The sequence below is a fragment of the Perognathus longimembris genome, chromosome 4 (assembly GCF_023159225.1).
Source record: "Perognathus longimembris pacificus isolate PPM17 chromosome 4, ASM2315922v1, whole genome shotgun sequence".
NCBI classification, from domain to species: Eukaryota; Metazoa; Chordata; class Mammalia; order Rodentia; family Heteromyidae; genus Perognathus; species Perognathus longimembris.
This window is the reverse complement of record NC_063164.1, coordinates 82,332,240-82,352,891: the sequence shown is the minus strand read 5'-3', so window position 1 is coordinate 82,352,891 and position 20,652 is coordinate 82,332,240. Positions and strand designations below refer to the sequence as shown.

General features: G+C 37.7%; 1 protein-coding gene and 1 pseudogene across 1 annotated transcript in view; both read left to right on the top strand.

The window, feature by feature from the left end:
- Thsd7b (thrombospondin type 1 domain containing 7B) overlaps positions 1-20,652 on the top strand; it is an 873,729-nt gene that overhangs the window by 395,191 nt on the left and 457,886 nt on the right. The window lies entirely within an intron of this gene.
- On the top strand, positions 17,126-18,821 carry LOC125350726 (annotated as a pseudogene).

Here is a 20,652-nt window from a genome sequence, read left to right as displayed (position 1 = left end):
TTTTAATATCCTGAGCAATCAGTGTGCTAGTATAGCTTTCATTCTGTAATTTAGTCTTTGTTCCTGGTCTCTGACAGGTCTGAAGTCCCTTGGAATTTTGGTAGGTGTTAGGCATAATTTTTGTCCTAATAACATGAAAATTGGTTTGCTATTGGATGGAGAATATTTATCAGAAAGACAAAACTATTACTAGAAGCTTGGAATGTTAAGTCCAACACATCATTTACTAGAAAAAAGAAAGGGGTAGAGATTGAGTGAATCACTAACCTTGCCTGTTTAGATGGTGACCTCTCTATAAATATTCTTCAACTGTGGTTGAATTTTGAACTGAGGTTCAGAATTTTTCCACATATACAGATTCATAAGGAGGGTGATAACATACTTAATTCTTCTATCTGGCCATATCTGTATCTATTATAATAACCATTTCATAAACCTGAGAATGTAACTAAAGTATTTCTTTGAGTTCCATGAGCTTTCCAGGTAAATTACAGATTCTGAGGAAAGAGCTGTAGGAACCTCGACTTAGAGATAAACTGTCAGAAGCATGAATGACAAGCTAAGACCTGTGATGTCTGAAATGAGGGAAGTCTTAGAGGATTGAGCCCTTGTTGGATTTGATATTGTCTCCAAGAATAGAGCGTGAACACTGAGTTGAATTATCTGATTTCCTCTTGGTGTCAGAGAATTATTTGGTATGGGAAAAAAGTCCACAGATAGGGTTCATAAAAGTATTCTGTGTTGAGTGTGGGGTCAGTGTGAAGCATCAAGGTTGAAAGCTTGGGCTCTTGGAATTTTAACTAAGCTATTTACCATTCAGATTGTCTCAGGAAGTGTCCTTTCCCTCAGCTGTCAGGAGAGATAATACCATCTGTAAGGAAGGTAGAGATGCAAGATCATGTCTCAAAGTCAGCCTTCACAAAAAGGCTATCTCAAAAAGTGAGCAAGCTTCAGTGAAGAACTTAGTGTAATTCCATAGAAAGGCAAAATGCAAGTTCAAAAAATAAACACCAAGAAATGGGTACTTGAAAATGGTAGGGTGGGGACAAGGGGAGAGGAATAGATGAATGAAGAAAAGAAGGAAAAGAATAAAATTTAAAATCCCAAACAAACAATCTCTAAGTAAAGTGAGCCTGACCCAAAGAAACATAGACTCTTTGTTTTCTATCATTCATAATCATCAGTATATGTCTATTATAGCTCTGACAGAGGATCACAATAACTCAATGACTACATACATATTACATAAGATCATGCTAAGCGAAATGAACTCCAAGATATGGAAACAAGCATTTTTTAAATTTTTGTTGTTATTTTTAATGTACTATGTGAAATTATTTCTTTTTTCTTTATTTTTCTTCCCTATCGTTTAGTCCCTGTTGTCACTGTTGTTTTGGTACCATGGGCATTGTATATACATTTATCTGATTAGGGAAGGGAAAGGGAACATCAAAATGGAGAGGCCAAGGATAAAAGGTAAACCAATACTACAGCAATACGTACAAGATAATATGCTGTAAACCAACTGTGTAACTCAGGAGGAGCGAGGAATTGGGAAGAAGGGAGGGTGGGAGAAAAATGAGGGATGTAGCAAGTTTGACAAGAAATGTACTCAGTGCCTTACATATGTAACTGAAACTGCTCTGTATATCACCAGGATAATAAAATTAAATACAAAAAACCAACATCCATGTGTATTCTAAAATCTTAGAAGTGAGGGAAGGGGAAGGCTGGAGGGATAGGTGAGAATATTGATGGGGTGACATCGATCAAGATATGTTGTATTAATAAACTGATTTATTGAATGGCAACTCATTTGTATAACTACTTAAATATAATTTAAAAAATGTAATCGCAGCTACTCTGGAGATAGAGGCAGGTGGAATGCTTTTTAAGGCTGGCCAGGGCACAAGATTGTATCTACAAATACCTAAAACAAAAAAAATGCTGGAGACATGGCTTAAGTGTACTTGCTTAGCAAGCTTAAGGTCTTGAGTCAACGCTGAGTATTAAAAGAGAAAGCAAGAAGGAGGGGGATAATAAAAGCTACCTCTGAATGTCATCATTATTAGAGTTAAATTAGGTATATGGCAGTGAATAGTGATGTGCCTGTCTTACAACCATTCCAAATAAGTTTAAAGTGTACAATATATTATCTCATGTTAATTGTACAGAGTATTTTATATGATGACTATAATACTAAAACTTATAATACATATAACTGCTTTTTCCTCCTAAACTTCACTGAAGAAAACAAAATGCTCGTTGGCTTTGTTGAGACTCAAAATCAAGTGTCATGCTTTGTCATTTTATTGAAGTTATTGGAGAGTTGTCATGATACCTTGTGTTCACAGTGCTAGGCATTTCTTCTATAGTAGGTACACTGATTTCCTCAGTAGTTACAGAAGTTTCAACTTCCTCAGGTTATGGCAGTCTTAGATTCATTGCTTATACCTGTGAAATGCTAATTTCAGCTCTGACCTACACTCTCAACTACTATGGGGAAAGCTGGAGTTAATGCTTTTTACACCAGCTCCACATGTCTTCCTGGATTTTAAATGCCTGGTTAAAACTCTTTCATTGTCCATGGGGTAGCAGTCACAGTCAGGGTAATAGGAACATGTTGGCCTCTTGATAACTGGAGCAGTCCTGTGTCCACTAAGAAATTGAAATTGTGGTTGGGTTGTAATTTTCGTGATTCTGCTTCTGTGTGATTCTGGATGATTGATGATGGGGTTTGGCTGAGAATTTCTCTGCCTGACTCAAATGGTATATGCTTGTAAGTTCTAACACAAGTACTTTTTCAAGGAATCTAGAATACTACTTTTTTCTGTTGGAATACACATACTTAAATGCCTTTTAATTCATGACAGGAAGTTTTGAGATTGGTTTATTGTTAGAGCTCCAGAAATACTCTCTGTATTATCTGTGAGGGTAATGTCAAATTCCATTTTGATTATACTTTACCTTTTTGAAGAGGTTTTATTTCACTAAAATTCTAAGTAGAACCACTTTTGTTTTGCTAACTCTTTATTTCCGAACACTTTGATAATGTGGAATCTCATGTTTGTCTGGTGATGTTTTAGTTCTTCTCAGTATTTTTTTTCTTAAATTACCTTTAAGTTAGTTGTACCAAGGAGTTGCCATTTAACAAAGCAAGCTATGAATATAATGCAACTTGATCAATGGCACTACTTGCAGCATATTTACCTATTTCAAACCACCCCTTCCCTCACTCTTGTTAATTCGGTAGGGTACATACAATTCTTGAGTTCTTTTGTCTACCCTCTCGCCTCTAGACCACATAATTTTGATTGATGTATGTACCTGTTTCCAGATGTTTGTTATTTTTCTCATAAAACTGTCTAAGTTCAAGAAAACCATAGTATTTACTTTCTTGTATACTAGAAAGAGGGATAAATTACTCATTAGGTATTTCTGTGTTGCATAATTAGATGCTGTGGCACATCACCTTATTAAAAAGGAGCTACAAAATAAGAACTACCACAGAGAATACTGAGTGTCTAAAATAAATCTCAAATGTGATTTTCTAAAACCTTTGAGCAATGGCACCTTGGTTGAAGTAAGTTGCATTTTATTAAGATGTGCATTTTGGAAAAAATAATTAGACTTTTTCTAAAAGACAGTTCATTTTTAACTGTCTTACTGACTTACTTATTGACAGTCCTGAGCTTGAACTCTGGGCCTGTTCACTCTTCATAAGCTTAATTTGCTCAAAACTAGTGCTCTCACCACTTGAACCACAACTCTACTTCTAACTCTTTAGGGGTTAATTGAAGATAAGAGTCTCATGGACTTTCTTGCTTAGGCTAGGTTAAAAACAAATCTTGACTAGCTAGAAACAACAGGCTTCTGCTCTATGCTGTCATTTTAAATGTGTTTCTCTTTTGAGCAGCAAAAATAGTCACCTTTCCACGAGTATGGAATCCTTAAAGTATATTGTTGGTTTTATGAAGAAATCTAAAAGATGCTAGATATACAGAAAATGCAGTTTATATAAGCAAAGAAAATTCCAAGACTTATTTTTTTGGAATAGTTAAACTTAGAGGATTGTAATATCCATGATAGAGCCTTCCCAGATTCTTCCCCTGCCAATCATGTATGATTCCTATGGTTGCTAACTAAAAAGAAATGGTGAATGCAGTATCCACTTGAGAAGCAACACAAAAGCCCTCAATTAAAGCACAGTGATGATAGAATTTTGTGTATGTTTGTACTGAGGCTTGAACATAGGGCTTTGCTCTCACTGGGAGTTTTTAGTCCTGGCTGGTGCTCTACCACTTGGGTCATGCCTTAATTCTGTATTTTCTCCTTTCTTATGATTTTTCCCGGTTTATTTGAAGTAAGACTCTTATGGGTTTTCCTGCCTGGGCTGGTTTAGAACCTTCATCTCTAGATATCAGCCTTCTCAATAGCTATTTTTACAGGTATTAAACACTAGCTCCCAGCTTGATAATTTTTACAGCATCAACTCCCAAGAATAAATCTGGAGTTAGAATGGCCATTATCAGTAAACCTAATAACAACAGATGCTGGTGAGGATGTGGCCAACGGGGAATGCTACTACACTGTTTTGGTGGGAGTGCAAACTTGTCCAACCTTTCTGGAAAGCAGTATGGAGGTTCCTCAAAAGACTAAACATAGAGCTCCCTTATGACCCAGCAGTTCCACTTCTGAGCATTTACCCACATGACCACAAACAAGGCCATACTGAAGTTACCAGTACCTTGCAGCATTATTTACCATCGCTAAGATATGGAATGAACCCATAAGCCCCTCAGTAGATGAATGGACCAAGAGACACAATGGAGATCTATGCCTCCTCCATCAGAAAGAATGGGATTGCCCCATTCACAAGGAAATGGAAAGACCTGGAAAAAAATATATTTAGTGAAGTAAGACAAACCCAAAGAAAAGTAGGTTGCATGGTTCTCCTCATGTAAGAACTGGAATATGTCTATGATGTTCTTAACAGGGGATCTCAACAACCCAATTTTTAAGCACATAGGACCATATATAATGAAGTGTACCAACATGAACTCCAAGATATGGAAACAAGAGGTGCTTATTATGTACTGCACATTTTTTATACTTTTAATGGTTTTTTCTTTTCATCTCTCTTAATTTTCTATACCTGTGTCTTGCATATAAGAATATTCAACTAGGGGGCTGGGGATATGGCCTAGTGGCAAGAGAGCTTGCCTCGTATACATGAGGCCCTGGGTTCGATTCCCCAGCACCACATATATAGAAAACGGCCAGAAGGGGCGCTGTGGCTCAAGTGGCAGAGTACTGGCCTTGAGCAAAAGGAAGCCAAGGACAGTGCTCAGGCCCTGAGTCCAAGCCCCAGGACTGACCAAAAAAAAAAAAAAAAAAGAATATTCAACTAGGTGAAGGGAAAGAGAATCACAGAAACAGCACATCAAACGACTAAGTAATGCAATAATGACACTCCCTTGACATCAGGTTGGATATCAACCATATGACCTGGGGGGAAGGGAAGTGGGGAGCAGTAAGAAGGAGAAAATGAAGGATTGGGTAACAGTTACTTTACTTATATAACTGTAACCCACCCTGCTCATCACCTTTTGAATAAAGGGTTAAAAAAAACAAAGAATAAATCTGGGCTCAATCAATGTTCTTGAATAATACTTAGGTATTAACAGTTTTGGTAATACCCCGTCTTCCCTTATAAAAAGCCATAAAACAGTTAGTCCATTTTTTTTTCCAAGTTAGGACATCTGGGTAATTTTCAGCGTACTTCTGAATCTTGTTTCCCAATGATTGCATCACACTGCTTTGGGAGCAGATCTGGGTTTTTCATATTATTTTTGTAGTGGATGACAGGGTGCCTGATTGGAATGGTCCTGAATGAAAATGGAAGAAGCATATGTCTTTTGTTAAGGTGATTAATTGTATAGAAAATTTGGATCTGAGGTGTTGGGGAAGTATGTTGCTCTATTTCCTTTCTTTTGTTCTAGACCAGTGGTTCTGAAGCTACCATGAATCAGAATCATGTGAAAATACCAACTAACTGTGCCTGTTACTTCAGGTTAGACTCAAGAATTTTGATTTCTCACTAATTCCAAATAGTGCTGATGGCGTAACTCCAGAGACAAATTCTAACTAATACTATTCCTGGGCAAATGAGGCCAATGGGCAGCCTCTTAATCTTCGAGTAAAATTTCAGTCTGCCAGAGTCGTGCAAGGCACATCTGGTACTTAGAATCAACAATGGTATTGATTGTGATCTGTTGTTTCTTGTTTCCTGCTGGTGAAGTTATTCTTGGGAATCATGAAATATGTTACTGTCTTTCCAGAAGCAAGCAGTGAGTAAATATCCTTTCATTCCTTTATTGTTACCTAGATGGATTACTAAAAGATCAAATAGTGGAAAGCAATTGTGTTCTCTGGCAGAAACAGAAGACACATAATATGTGAGATGAGTTATTTCGGTTTAGAGGAGAGTTTTCATTTTCAGCAAGCTATCTTTTTCAGACCACCGACTGGTAGTCATTTGGTATCAATGTTCTTACTGAAAGAAGTGTAGTGATGACAAATGCGTTGTATTAAATTTTGAAATGAACCTGACATTGCAGTTGAAACTGCCAATAAGATCAGACTGTGCTATTCACGCTTCAGGTATCAGACTGAAGAAGAGATTAAATTTGAGAGTTCCTATAGACATGTTCCTCATTCCTTTCCTTTTAGATGCCTTATTGTAAAATTAAAGATGAACCCAAAATAATGTTTGTCAATGAAGGAATCCAAAAGAAAAAAATGGAGAATTGTTATAATCATAGTTTCCCCACCCAGGTTTGACAGGAAGATGGGAAATAAACTGGAGAAACAATTTAAATGCTAAAGAGAGAGCTGCATTTATCCTATACTGCCTGTTAATAAACAGGTACTATGTTTTGAATAACTTTTTCACCATGCTGCATACCTAGACAATCCAAGGTAGCTTTTTGCTTGTTATTATGACTGAGAGAATCAAATAAATGGGATTGCACTGAAACTTTAACTCCACTAATATTTCACAATCACATTAACTATAGTTTGACTTTTTCTGTTTTTAAAAATATTTTTACTATCTTTGAGTAGTCGTATAAGAGGGTCGTCATTCACCAAAGCAGCTTATGAATAATGTATCCTGATCAATTTTGCCCATTTTGACAGTTTCACCCCCTTCCATCCATCCCTTCCCTCACTTTTCTTAATTTTTAGGTGCTATATTGTATATTTCCCCAATTAACAAAGCAGTTTATATAGGCCGTGAACTTTTATCTATGTCCTAACTTCAACATCTTCAACCCCTTCAACCTACTCTTTGACTTATATTTCTCAATTCAGTGATATTTACAAAAATTCTCCTTTTCCCCCTTCATTCCAGCCTCTCTCCCTTTGGCCCCAACCTCCCACTTTCAAATACCCCTTTCCAAGTACTTATTTCGTTTGGCTTTGGCTTAATTTTTTAAAAGAGTGATAGCATTTGAGCTCTCCATAGTCTATTATATTTCAGTTAATCCATGTATAACCACTTGCTTACCACCTAGTGTGTTTGCTTATATATTTATAAGCACATTCTAGCTAAAGCAAATGAGGGAAGCCATGCAACCTGTGTTTCTCTGGGTCTGGAAGTACCTCACATAATTTACTTCCTGAGTGTACCTGTGTCTCTCGTAGGCTAGCCATCTTCTACTTCTGAAATTCCAACTGGTCCATTGACTTTCTGTTTCCATTCCAAATGACTCAAGGAGGAAAATAAACCCTGGGTTGACTGCTAGGCCACAATATCGTGACCAACTCAACCATCCAAGATGAATTAATATGAGATCAGCACCTTCTTTGCTTATTTTTAATTTCTTCCCAGAACATACACTGTTTCCCATTCCATTGTGTATTCCATTCCATTATTAATAACACAGATTCACTATACATTAATCCTAGGGTTTTTCTTTTTTCTTTTTGGCCAGTCCTGGGCCTTGGACTCAGGGCCTGAGCACTGTCCCTGGCTTCTTCCCGCTCAAGGCTAGCACTCCGACACTTGAGCCACAGCGCCGCTTCTGGCCGTTTTCTGTATATGTGGTGCTGGGGAATCGAACCTAGGGCCTCGTGTATCCGAGGCAGGCACTCTTGCCACTAGGCTATATCCCCAGCCCCTAGGGGTATGTTTTGTTTTCTAATTTGGAAAAATGTTTTAAAGTTTTATCTGGCAATTTCCTGTCACCCATGCTTGGTGGCTCTAGATGCATCATCTCCCACAGTCTCTGTCTGTGTAAACATGGAAAATATATATAGATTAGAACATATTGCCAGCATGATAGAACAGTTTCCTGGATGACATGGTCAATATGATGACATAAGAAAATGTCATCAAAGGCTACAAAGGCTATGTCCATTTGAATGTTTTCAAAATAGTAAAAGGAATAAAATTTGGGTAAATTTCTTCCATACAATGGCAAATCAATTAGAAAACAATTCCTTTTAATCTTATAAAACTTTTTGAATTAATAAACTGAAGTAATTTATACAGAGGATTTTTTTTTTTTTTTTTTTTTTTTTTTTTTGCCAGTCCTGGGCTTGGACTCAGGGCCTGAGCACTGTTCCTGGCTTCTTTTTGCTCAAGGCTAGCACTCTGCCACTTGAGCCACAGCGCCCCTTCTGGCCATTTTCTGTATATGTGGTGCTGGGGAATTGAACCCAGGGCCTCATGTATATGAGGCAAGCACTCTTGCCACTAGACCATATCCCCAGCCCCTACAGAGGATGTTTTGAGACTCCCAATAGGAGCCTGGATCTGTGGACTATATGGAACCATATAACTCTGTGTGTGTGTGTGTGTGTGTGTGTGTTTGTATGTGTGTGTGTGTGTGTGTGTGTGTGTGTGTGTGTGTGTGTGAGTTTTCCCTTCTCCAAAGCTAACTTGATGTGTAGGTGAGGTCAGTTTCAGACCAAATCACTTGAAATTACCAAGCATTCATTTTGACCTTGAATTCTCCTGCCTATAAGCCTGCCAGTCTCTTGCCAATCTCATGACTGATTATGCTCTAGATTTACCTTATGCTTGCTTGGCCACTTGTTTTGCCTCTAGCAGAACTAGGATTGAAGCTGCAAATTGCTCTGAGCCCTTCCCCACATTTTTACTTTTCCATGTTGTTTTATGTCTCTAATCATTTTTTTCAGTTTCCAGGGGTCTTACTTTATCTCTGTAGGATGTAATCCCTTCTCTGTTTGTTGGTCCTTTTTCAGTGACAGTAGTCAAACAAAAGGTGTTTCTAGTCTACCATCTTATATTCAGTCCCTCTTGTGGCTGATTTTCAGACATGCTTTTAGAATGATATCCTTCAGGAAATAGTCCCTTCCCCCCAGCTCCAACCCTCTCATGCTGGTCTAGAATCTCAGGTAAATAATATAACTATTGCTTCTCACATATAATGTCACAACCAATTATGATAATTCCATTCCTCTATGGTCACTTTGTTAAGCAGTGTGTAGAATTTGCAGAAATGAAAACATTCTATAGGTCCTGGAAAAAGTCCAATCCCCGAAGCTACAGTTTAAGTATTGTCTCATGTAGAATAACACATTTCCTCATAGCTAAAGCCAGTTTATGTCAGAGTGTATATCCACTATTGCAGAAATCATCTTAATAGATAGAATACACATCTTTATTCCCCTAACACTTTTTGATTCAGTTATCAAAGCCCTTACTGCATTATAGTGAGATTACCTCTCACTCATCTGCTTCTGTTATTTGACTCAGCTTCTCAAGGGCAGAAACGTGACCAGTTCATCATCTTATCCTTGATTTTATGCCAGGAATGTAAGATCTATTAAGGCATTCAATTTATCTTTATAGAGTCTACGGTAGTCCTTTTTATTTTTTCACACAGCAGCAAAATTTGGAATTATTATTCTCATTCCAAATTTTATGATCAGGGTATTATATTATGGAAATATTGATAGAGTAAAAATTATTCAGCAAGTAACTCTGGGCAGCAGAAAATGGAATCCTAGTCCTGGGTTTTAAAATCAGTTATTTCTACATGCCGCATCATCAATGAATGCCATCACACCAACCTCACTGGCACTACTCTGTGCCAGACCCACTCATTAACTATCAATAGTTAAGATAGTGTTTTTCTGTTAGGTAAAACTTGGCCTGCAACTTTCTCCCAATGAAGAAGCATTTTAAGGGAACTTACACCACTGACATATGTCACTCATGGAAGTGATTTCCATATGCTAAGCACATTCTTTTTATTTTCCTTAATGTGAGAAGAGAGAAAAAGAGAAATACAACCTGGTACAATCGAAACATAAATCCCATCCATGTTTCATTTTGGTGTAAGTGAACTTGATCTAGCTACCTACTATCTAGTTATCTTAGTTTTTTAGGTTTCCCTAGCAACTGTCCTTCTAACCTTGATCACACTCATACAGCAAGGCAATGTGAATTTATCCAACACATTGGATTTGGAGTAGAGAGAAAAGCAGATTCACTAAACAAGGAGATGAGACAAACCATAGAAATAGGAAGTAAGAGAGAGCTATTTAGAGACAAAATAGCTTCTCATTCTATCATAGGAAAATTATTTAAGAGGGGTCTGATAGACAAATTGCTAGCAAAACCATATTATTAAGTTTGTATGGTTTAGTTAAAATGCAAGTAAAATTCTGAACACAAAGGCAATGCTTCATATTTCATCAGAGTTAAGTAAAACATACTTAATGATTCACTGAATAAGGTTGGTGGCATCTCTGTATTATTCAAAAGAATAAACAGGTAAAAATTAAAATATGAAAAATATTGTCCTAACCTGAGAGTACACATTCCACTTTATTTGACAGCCAGGTGAGTGGTGACCTCAACACCAGTGGAAGTATTTTGACAAAGCCGGATTCCTAGCCAGAGTAACCAGAGTGGGAATCCACTCTTCAGTGATGATGGCTTTGTGGGCTATTTGTAGCCATTTTGGACAGGACAATTCTGTATTTAATTAATTTCCTTTAAATTGAGGAAATTACCATTCCCTACTCTCCTCAATAAACTGTCAATATATCAGAGAAAATGATCCCCATATTTTCCTGTCATCCCTAGGAAGAAACTTGCTATTAATTTTAAAACAACAATGAACAAAACAGGCCATGAGAGACCAGAGACTTTGCCAAGAAAATGCTATGTTTAATTAAGCAAATAATTTTTATTATTTCACTTAATAACTGAACACATTAAAGATGAGGAAATATGCTATCCTGTATATTTTTAATTCTAAGCTTAAATATGATTTAAGATAGAATCAGAAATATCAGATAAATAGAAAATTCTCTTATGCAGAGGGACCACTCAGTATCCTGACACACCCCACCCCAAGAGAAAAGAGAAAAGAGAGATTTTCTTACTGAGGAATCTAGGGCATGTATAAGAATAATATGGATGTAAAGGGTGACTTGCTTTTTAGAGAAATATTAAGGCATAAACGTTTTTTCTCACTGAGAGTAGTACAACTCTCTGTGACAAAATTGGCAGAGAGCACAGTTGTAATATCATTTCAATCCAATATATATCACTAAGCCAAGAAAAACAATATTAGTCCTGATATTTTGAAATTTTTCCATGATTTTATCAGACTTCAGAGAACTATGTGCTTGGAGAATTTACCATTATTTCAACCTGCAGAACTAGGTCAGAAAATTGCTGTGATGCTAACTGCCTGTAGTCTATGAGGTAATTTGATTCTTTCCAATGAAACCCATTGTCATTTTCTCATATATGAGAAAAAGCTGGGTCCTGGTGCATGACTCCTGCTTATAATTCTAGACACTTAGGAAGCTGAGGTCTTAGGATGGTAATTCAAAGCCAGATTGTTCAGAAAAGTCCATGTGACTTTATACAATTAACCATCCCAAAAGCTGACTGGAGACATGGAACAAGTGGTAATGTATCAGCAGTGAGGGGAAAAGTGCCAAACATGAGCACCACGGCCCTGAATTCAGTCTTGGTCACTCCTCCTCATTAAAAAAGTGATAGAATTTTGCACTGTTTGTGTTAGTATTCTGTGTGAGGATTCTCAAGTAACTATAGCTATAAAAGATGAAGTTTTGGGGCTGGGAATATGGACTAGTGGCAAGAGTACTTGCCTCCTATACATGAAGCCCTGGGTTCGATTCCGCAGCACCACATATATAGAAAAAACCAGAAGTGGCGTTGTGGCTCAAGGGGTAGAGTGCTAGTCTTGAGCAAAAAGAAACCAGAGACAGTGCTCAGATTCTGAGTTCAAGTGCCAGGATTGGCACAAAAAAGATGAAGTTTTCTTTTTTTTAATATATTTTTATTGTAAAGGTGATGTGCAAAAGGGTTACAGTTCTATTAGTCAAGTGCTGAGTACATTTCTTTTTAAACAGTGTCACCTCTTCCCTTATTTTCTTTCAGTTTTCTCCTTCTGACCCTCCTTTCCCCATAAGTTGTATAGATCATTTTCAACATAGTGTCTAGTGAATATTACTGCTGGATTTCTTCCCCTTATCCCAGAATTTCTGTGATTCTCCTTAGCTTCCCCCAAATGGATAAACTTACATATAAGACAAAAGGCACTGGAATCACAAACAGCTACAAAGGAGAAAACAAACAAATAAACAAAAATCCCCCAAATCAAAATAATAAATGCCTCTTGTTTCCATTTCTTGGAGTTCATTTCAGTAAATATTATATGCAGCACAGTTTTTGTATCCATTTATCCACTGAGGGGCATCTGTGTTGATTCCATATCTTGGCTATGGTAAACAACGCTGCAATGAACATGGCTGTGCTGGTAGCTTCAATGTGGCATTGTTTGTGTTCTATTGGATAAATGCCCAGGAATGGAACTGCTGGATCACAGGAAAGCTCTATGTGATTGAAGAAGTTTACATTCCCATCAATAGTATAGTAGCATTCCCTTTTGGCCTTTTTTTCTACCAGAATATGCTATTGTTAGTTTTCTTGAAAATGGCCATTCTAACTGGGGTGAAATGGAATATTAATATTTTTGGTATGCAATTTTTATGGACAGAGATGTTACAAAGGAAAGTTAAAAAAAATCAAGGTGATTGCAAAACCTTCCATGCTCCAGGTTCGAAAGGATTAACATCATGAAAATGACCATACTGCCCAAAGCTATCTACAAATTCAACACAATACCAATCAAAATCACAACAACATATTCAATGCTATTGAAAAGGCTGTCTAAAAATTCATATGGAATAATGAAATTCCTCAAATTGCAAAAACAATTCTTAGCAGGAGTAATATTAATACCAAACTCCAAGCTCTATCACAAAGCCATAGTAATAAAACCAGCTTGGTACTTGCACAAGAATAGGCCTAGGGACCAATAGAATAGAATTGAAGACCCAGAAGTGAGCCCACAGACCTATAGCCATCTAATATTTGATAAGGGAGCCAAAACACAGGATAGAAGAAAGATAGCCTTTTCAACGATTAGTGCTGGCAGAATTGGCTATACATGTGCAGAGAATGGAAGCTGGATTCTTACATATCACCAGAATCAATTCCAAATGCATCAAGGACCTCAATGTGAGGCCAGATATTGTGAAAATATTGCAGGAAGGGGTAAAAGAAACACTAAGGCTCCTAGGCTTGTATTGAAACTTCTCAAGTAAAGATCCAGAACCACAACAAATCAAAGACTGGAAAAATGGGATTTCATCAAACTGAATAGTTTCTGCATGGCAAAGCACATAGCTAGCAGGATAAATAGAAAGCTCACAGAATTGGAGAAGATTGTTTTGTACATCAGTTAAGGGCCTCATATCTAAAATATACTGAGAGCTCAAAAAAATTAAATCCCCCCAATAAACCCTGAAAACACAACAACTTGGTTAATAAATGGACTAAAGGCTTAAAGAGAGTCTTATCAGAAGTAAGAGTGGCCAATAGACATATGAAGAAAGATAAAAATTTCTATTGCTCAATCAGGCCAATAATAAACAGTTGACAGGAGCATGGCGAGAGCTTTACCTGCAACATAAATGCAATATTCAATTTGGGGACTTTGTCTTTTTTCCCCTGTAGCTGACTGAACTCAGGGCCTTGCACTTGCCAGGCAGGAGCTTTTCCACTCAGCTAAATCCTTAACCCCAATTTAGTCCTTTAAAATAATAGCATCTTATTTAGAGGTAATAGGGATAAGATTTATATAGACATTTAGGAAAGCATTTTTTTGATCTGTAGGTTGTCTTAGTTTTCAGATGATGTGCTTTTCTGAAGCACATGCTGCTTTATTTGAAAGAAGATGGTCTTGGTTCTACATCCATAAAGAAGTTGCTAATTAACCAGCTCTGTTTCTTCCAATATCAGTAAATTTTTATGGCATTAGGGACTGAACCTACAAACTTGAATGTGCTAGACAAGTGTTGTTCATTGAGCTACATCCCCAAATTAGAAGTACTTAAAAACAATTAATAAGTGAAGCTAGAGTACTCATTTAAGTATTCGCTTGGGTGTAGTAACTGAGAAAGCATGTAGCTAATTTCTCAAAAGCCTAATTTCTAGATCCCTGATTATAAAGGTCTTATTTTGTATTTTTCCCTGAATATTTAAAAAATTCAACTTATAGAAAAATTGAAGAGCCACAAAAATTAGCACCAAATTTCCTTGTTTTCTTGCACCACACTTCATTGCAGCATAATTGAATTGTGCTCATATTTTACATAACCACAGTTCAATTATCATCAACCAAGAAGCACAGGTGAAATAAGCTTGCATAGCAAGTTACATAAAGTAATCTAAAGTTTTAAAGGAAGATCTGGCATCTGTTTTAATTGTCCTAAAAGCTACTATTCTCTGTAGAATGATGGTTGACATTGGTCAGTGTAGATATGTTAAAATATTTCTTACAAATGATGATTGTAGAAGAGTCAGAATTGTTGAATTGTAAGGTACAGGCATAACCAAAGGTTTTGACTTGGAGTATATAATTGAATAAAATGGCAGTTGTTTTTAAAATTGTTTTAATTATCTTTAAGTAGTTGTACAAAGACGTTGTCATATAACAAAGCAGGTTATGAACAATGCATCTTGATCAGTGTCACCCCTTCAAAATTATAATCCCCCTTCAATTCATCCTTTTCCTTACTTTTATTAATTTTGTGGTATATACAGTGGATACTTGGTGGCATTCTTTCCATTTCCCCTCTTCATGTGTCTGCCCCTCTCTCCTTAGTCCTTTCTCCCCTTTGGACATACAAATTTCCTAGTGTTCTTTGTGGTGGGCTTTGACCTAGTCTTTCTAAAAGATTATACTATTAGAGCTCTCCATAGAGTCTATTATACTTTAGTCAATTCATTTGTAAGCACTTAGAAATCCCCAACATATTTACTTACAGGTTTATAGGTCCATTTTATCTACCACAAATGAAGGAAAACATGGAACTTTTGTTTTTCTGAGTTTGGCTCACATCATTTACTATAATTTTCCCAAGTCTTCCCATTTTCTTCTGTAATTTTTTTCAGTTTTAATTTTTATTGTTATTGTAGAGATGATATGCAGAGGGATTACAGCTACATGAATCAGTTACTGGTTAATGAGTACAACTCTTTTAGCACCGTGTTTCCCCTTCCCTTTCTCTCTCCCAGTTTTTCCCTTCCATCTCCACCCACAAATGTACAGTACATTTTCCATATAATATCTAGTGAGTACCATGGTTGTATTTGCACATCCTTTGCTCCACCCATTTTCTTACAAATGGTACAATATCGTTCTTTCTAATAGATGAGTAAAATTCCATTATATAATATGTATACATATGTGTATATGTGTACATATGTGTACATATTTATATATGTATATGTACACACTAACATATATATGTATGTACACATATGTATACACATATATATCACATGTATCACATTTTCATACTCCATTTGTCCATTGTGGGGCATCTGAGCTGATTCCACATCTTGGCTATGCCAAATAGTGCTGCACTGTGCATGGATGTGCTGATGCCTTACTGTAATCTTGTTTATGTTCTATTTGATAAATGCCCAGGATTGGAATTGCTGGGCCATTGGGTAGTTCTATGTTAACTTTTTTCATGAACCTCTATACTGCTTTCTAGAGTGTTTTGACAAGCTTTTTTTCCAACCCAAAGTGTATTAGAATTCCTTTTTGGCCAAATCGTTATGTGCATTTGCTGTTTGTTTTCTTGATAGTAGCCATTCTAACTGGGGTGATGTGCAATCTCAGTGGTGTTTTGAGTTGCATTTCCTTTCTGGCCAGAGATATTGAGCATTTCTTCATGTGCCTATTGGCCATATTACTGTTTCCAAGAAGTCTAAGCCATTAGCCATTTGTTAACTGAGTTACTGTTTCATTGAGGGTTCAATTTTTGAGTATTAATTTCTTGAGCTCTAAATCTAATCTGGACATTAGACTCTTGTTATTCCATTTTGTGGGTTTTCTATTTAGTTATTTTTAATTAATTTAAAATGCCTTGGAGATAATACTATTTAATATAATTCCTGTCATATTTTTCTGATAGTAGGGATAAACGTTGAGACTTTAAGCTTTGATAATAATAAAAAAACAGCCATAATTATACCCAGTGTCAGAAAAGAAGCCTTACTTATTCATTGATGGATATAGGCCTTTAAATGCAATAGCAAAGATTATTTATAAAATCAATTTCTTTGTTTTGCAAGATGATTCATTGTCATCGATAACATTTTTCTTTGGTCTAATTTCATTTTCAGTGTTCAAATTAATTTATGCTATGCAGTAAGTATGAAAAATACCTATACCCTCTCTTTATTAAGGCTAATGGAACCTTCCATTTATATGCTGATTTACTTACATTAGTTCATTTTTACTGGTCCCAAGAACCGTACTTAATAGGGCTCATATAGGGGTGTCACAGTTCTGGAGGCGGAGAGTCCAAGATTTCAGTAACAGCTGGTTCTGTATTGCAAGGGTGTGGCCTCTGCTTCCATGAGGGTACTGTGTTACTGCACCCCCTAAAGAAGAGGAAGGCTTTATCCTCTCAGAGCAGAAGAGTGGAAGAGGAAACTTTAAAAATGCTGACTATATTTTGCCGGCGGAGAGGGGAGCTTGGCGACTCGGAAATTTGAATAGCACAGTGGCATGGAGTGTGACCTCATGGAGACTGACATCTTGGAGTCGTTGGAAGATTTAGGTTACAAAGGCCCATTGTTGGATGATGGCGCTCTGTCTCAGGCAGTCTCTGCTGGAGCCAGTTCCCCTGAGTTTACCAAACTCTGTGCTTGGATGGTGTCTGTATTAAGAGTACTCCGTAAACTAGAAGAAAATGTTCAAGCGACTAACAGTCCAAGTGAAGCTGAAGAATTCCTGCTTGAGGTGAGTGGGCTCCTAGGGGAGATGAACTGCCCATATCTGTCACTGACATCTGGGGATGTGACCAAGCGCCTGCTCCTACAGAAGAACTGCCTCCTTTTGCTCACATACCTCATCTCAGAATTAGAAGCTGCCAGAATGCTCTGTGTGAATGCTCCTCCAAAAAAAGCTCAAGAAGGAGGCGGTAGTGAGGTCTTTCAAGAGTTGGAAGGCATTTGTATTGCTCTAGGAATGTCCAAACCTCCAGCCAGTATAACTATGTTCCAATTCTTCAGCGGGATTGAAAAAAAAATTAAAGGAAACATTAGCGAAAGTTCCACCTAATCATGTGGGAAAGCTTTTATTGAAGAAGCCAACGGGACCAGCCCACTGGGAAAAGATAGAAGCAATCAACCAAATCATAGCCAATGAATATGAAGTCTGGAGAAAGCTGCTAATAAAACGCTTGGATGTCACTGTACAGTCCTTTGGCTGGTCTAACAGAGCTAAGAGTCAGACAGAAAAGCTAGCAAAGGTTTACCAGCCAAAGCACTCAGCACTATCTCCTAAAAGCAGTTTCTGTTGCCCATCTGCTGGCTGCAAGACAAGACTTGTCAAAGATTTTAAGGACAAGCAGTGGTTCCATAAGAGAAAAGACTGCCTGTGCCATCAATAAGGTGTTGATGGGCAGGGTGCCTGACAGAGGTGGTAGACCCAATGAAATTGAACCTCCACCCCCAGAGATGCCACCATGGCAGAAAAGGCAAGACGGCCCCCAGCATCAAGCAGGAGGCCGAGGAGGAGGGAGAGGTGGTTATGAACATTCCTCATATGGAGGACGAGGAGGTCATGAACAAGGAGGAGGGAGAGGTGGACGTGGTGGCTTTGACCACGGTGGCCAAGGGGGAGGAAGAGGAAGTAAACACCAAGGAGGCTGGACAGATGGAGGGAGTGGTGGAGGTAGCTACCAAGATGGTGGTTATCGAGATTCAGGTTTCCAGGTTGGTGGCTACCATGGTGGCCACAGCAGTGGCTATCAAGGTGGAGGCGGTGGTTATGGGGGCTTCCAGACATCTTCGTACACAGGAAGTGGATACCAGGGTGGTGGATACCAGCAGGACAATAGATACCAAGATGGTGGGCACCACAGTGATCGAGGCGGTGGTCGTGGTGGGAGAGGTGGTCGGGGAAGCCGAGGTGGACGTGGAGGCCAGGGAGGAGGGTGGGGAGGCAGAGGGAGCCAGACATACCACCAAGGGGGGCAGTTTGAGCAGCACTTCCAGCATGGAGGCTACCAGTACAGTCATTCTGGTTTTGGGCAGGGAAGACACTATACTAGTTGAGGCTACAGCACCTTACTTTTTGCTAGAGCTCAAGTAATAGAAACTTAGTTTCAGATTCCTGGATCCAGCATGCCATTTGAGTTCATGTGAGGCCACAGGTGGCAGGCAGATTCCTACTTGCCATAAGCATTTGTGGGTCTTTATTCGATTCTGTTGTTTGCTTTTTTTTAAAGATTTAATTAATGATGTTTATTTGAAAACCACGTCTCTCCTTTCTATGAAAACAAATTTTTAAAGGTTATTAAAATTGCCTTTAATTGACCAGTAGAGTAATTCCACAGTCAGAACATGCTGCATACTCTTTTGAAGAAATTACTTGAGTAAAGTAATTTCCATGTTTTCAATATGCAGTTTTGAAAATGAGGATTCACCTAGACTTTTTTCAGATTTACTACTAGGAACCTTCCTCATACTTAACAGTCCACTTCTATGCGTTCTGCGTCAAGTGTTCTGATATCTGTTTTGTGAGCACAGTTCTTCCCTGGGTTGGCAATTTCTTATTCCAAGAGGTTGTGCCACATTTGTTCCTTGGTAGACCTGTTAGGTCCGTTCCTATTAAATGAGCTCCTCTGCAGATAGCACATTGAGTAGACTTATTCTGTTGATGGAATAATGTACCATATGCTCAACTCTGACAACCTTGAGCATGGCCAAAATCCATAAAGACAATAAAAGCAAACCAAGTTGTGAACCTATAGGACATAGAGGCATTTAGTTAAGTGTAGCAACTCAAACTGACCTGCATCCTTACAAGTTCCTCCTTCAACCTTATTTTTACTTGAAGTCTGCTAGAAGAAATGGCAAACCAAAATTTGTTTTATGCACGAGTTAATACCACTGGCTCAGCAAATACAAGTTAGTTTGCTTTAGGCAGGACACTTTTTTTTTCTTTTGTAATGGAAGAAATGCACTACAAAGTAAGCTAGAGTTTTGCTTAGTGTAGGAGGCCCTTTATTATTGCTGCAGAAAACAAAAGCCTGGCTGAGTCCATGTTTCCCATTCTCCTTTACTGACATCTACCTGACAGGATGCTTCTTGCTGGGTTTTTGTATACTTAAACATTGTCAAGCTGTGAAAGAAAAATGGCGGGAGATGTGCTTTGTGTGAAAGGTGAGCAATAAAGTATCTGTATGTTCAAAAAAATGCTGACTATTCCATATTATGATGATCTTTGACTCTTTCATCAGTGGAGGGATCCACATGAAGTAAATTCCTTCTAACACTACACTTATTAATATAAGCACATTGATCACTATATTCAAACACACAAATTTTGGAAGAAAAGCATTCAACCCAAAGCGGTGGCCTGTGCCCATTTTATTTTATTTATTTTATTTTATTTATTATTTTTCCTCCTTTACTGTCAAAGTGAAGTACAGAGGGGTTACAGTTTCATATGTAAGGCAGTGAGTACGTTTCTTGTTCAACTTGTTACCTCCTCCCTCATTTTTCCGCCACCTTCCCATTCTCCTTCTCCCTCTCTCCCTCCATGAGTTGTGCAGTTGGTTTACACCAAATGTTTTGTAAGTATTGCTTTTGGAATCGTATCTTTTTATCCTTTGTCTCTCGATTTTGATTTTACCTTCCCTAGTTCTAGTACACATATATACAGTATCCAGGGTACTTAGATGAGATAGAGTAATAATAGGGGTACCACCACAGGAAGGGAATACGAGAGAAACAAAAAAAAAATGGTATGATTTCACACAGCATGTTGAAAATAATTACAACAATGATGTAACACTTGTTTCCATAAGGTGGAGTTCAAATCACTTAGAATAATTTTATGTATTCAAAAGGCCATAGCTATTGGGCTATTTTTATCTTCTGCTATGACTAGCCTAAACATGTACTAATTATTCCATTTGGGGGAAACCATAGAGTCCATATTGCTTTGGGTCTCGCTCACTTCACTTAGTATAATTTTTTCC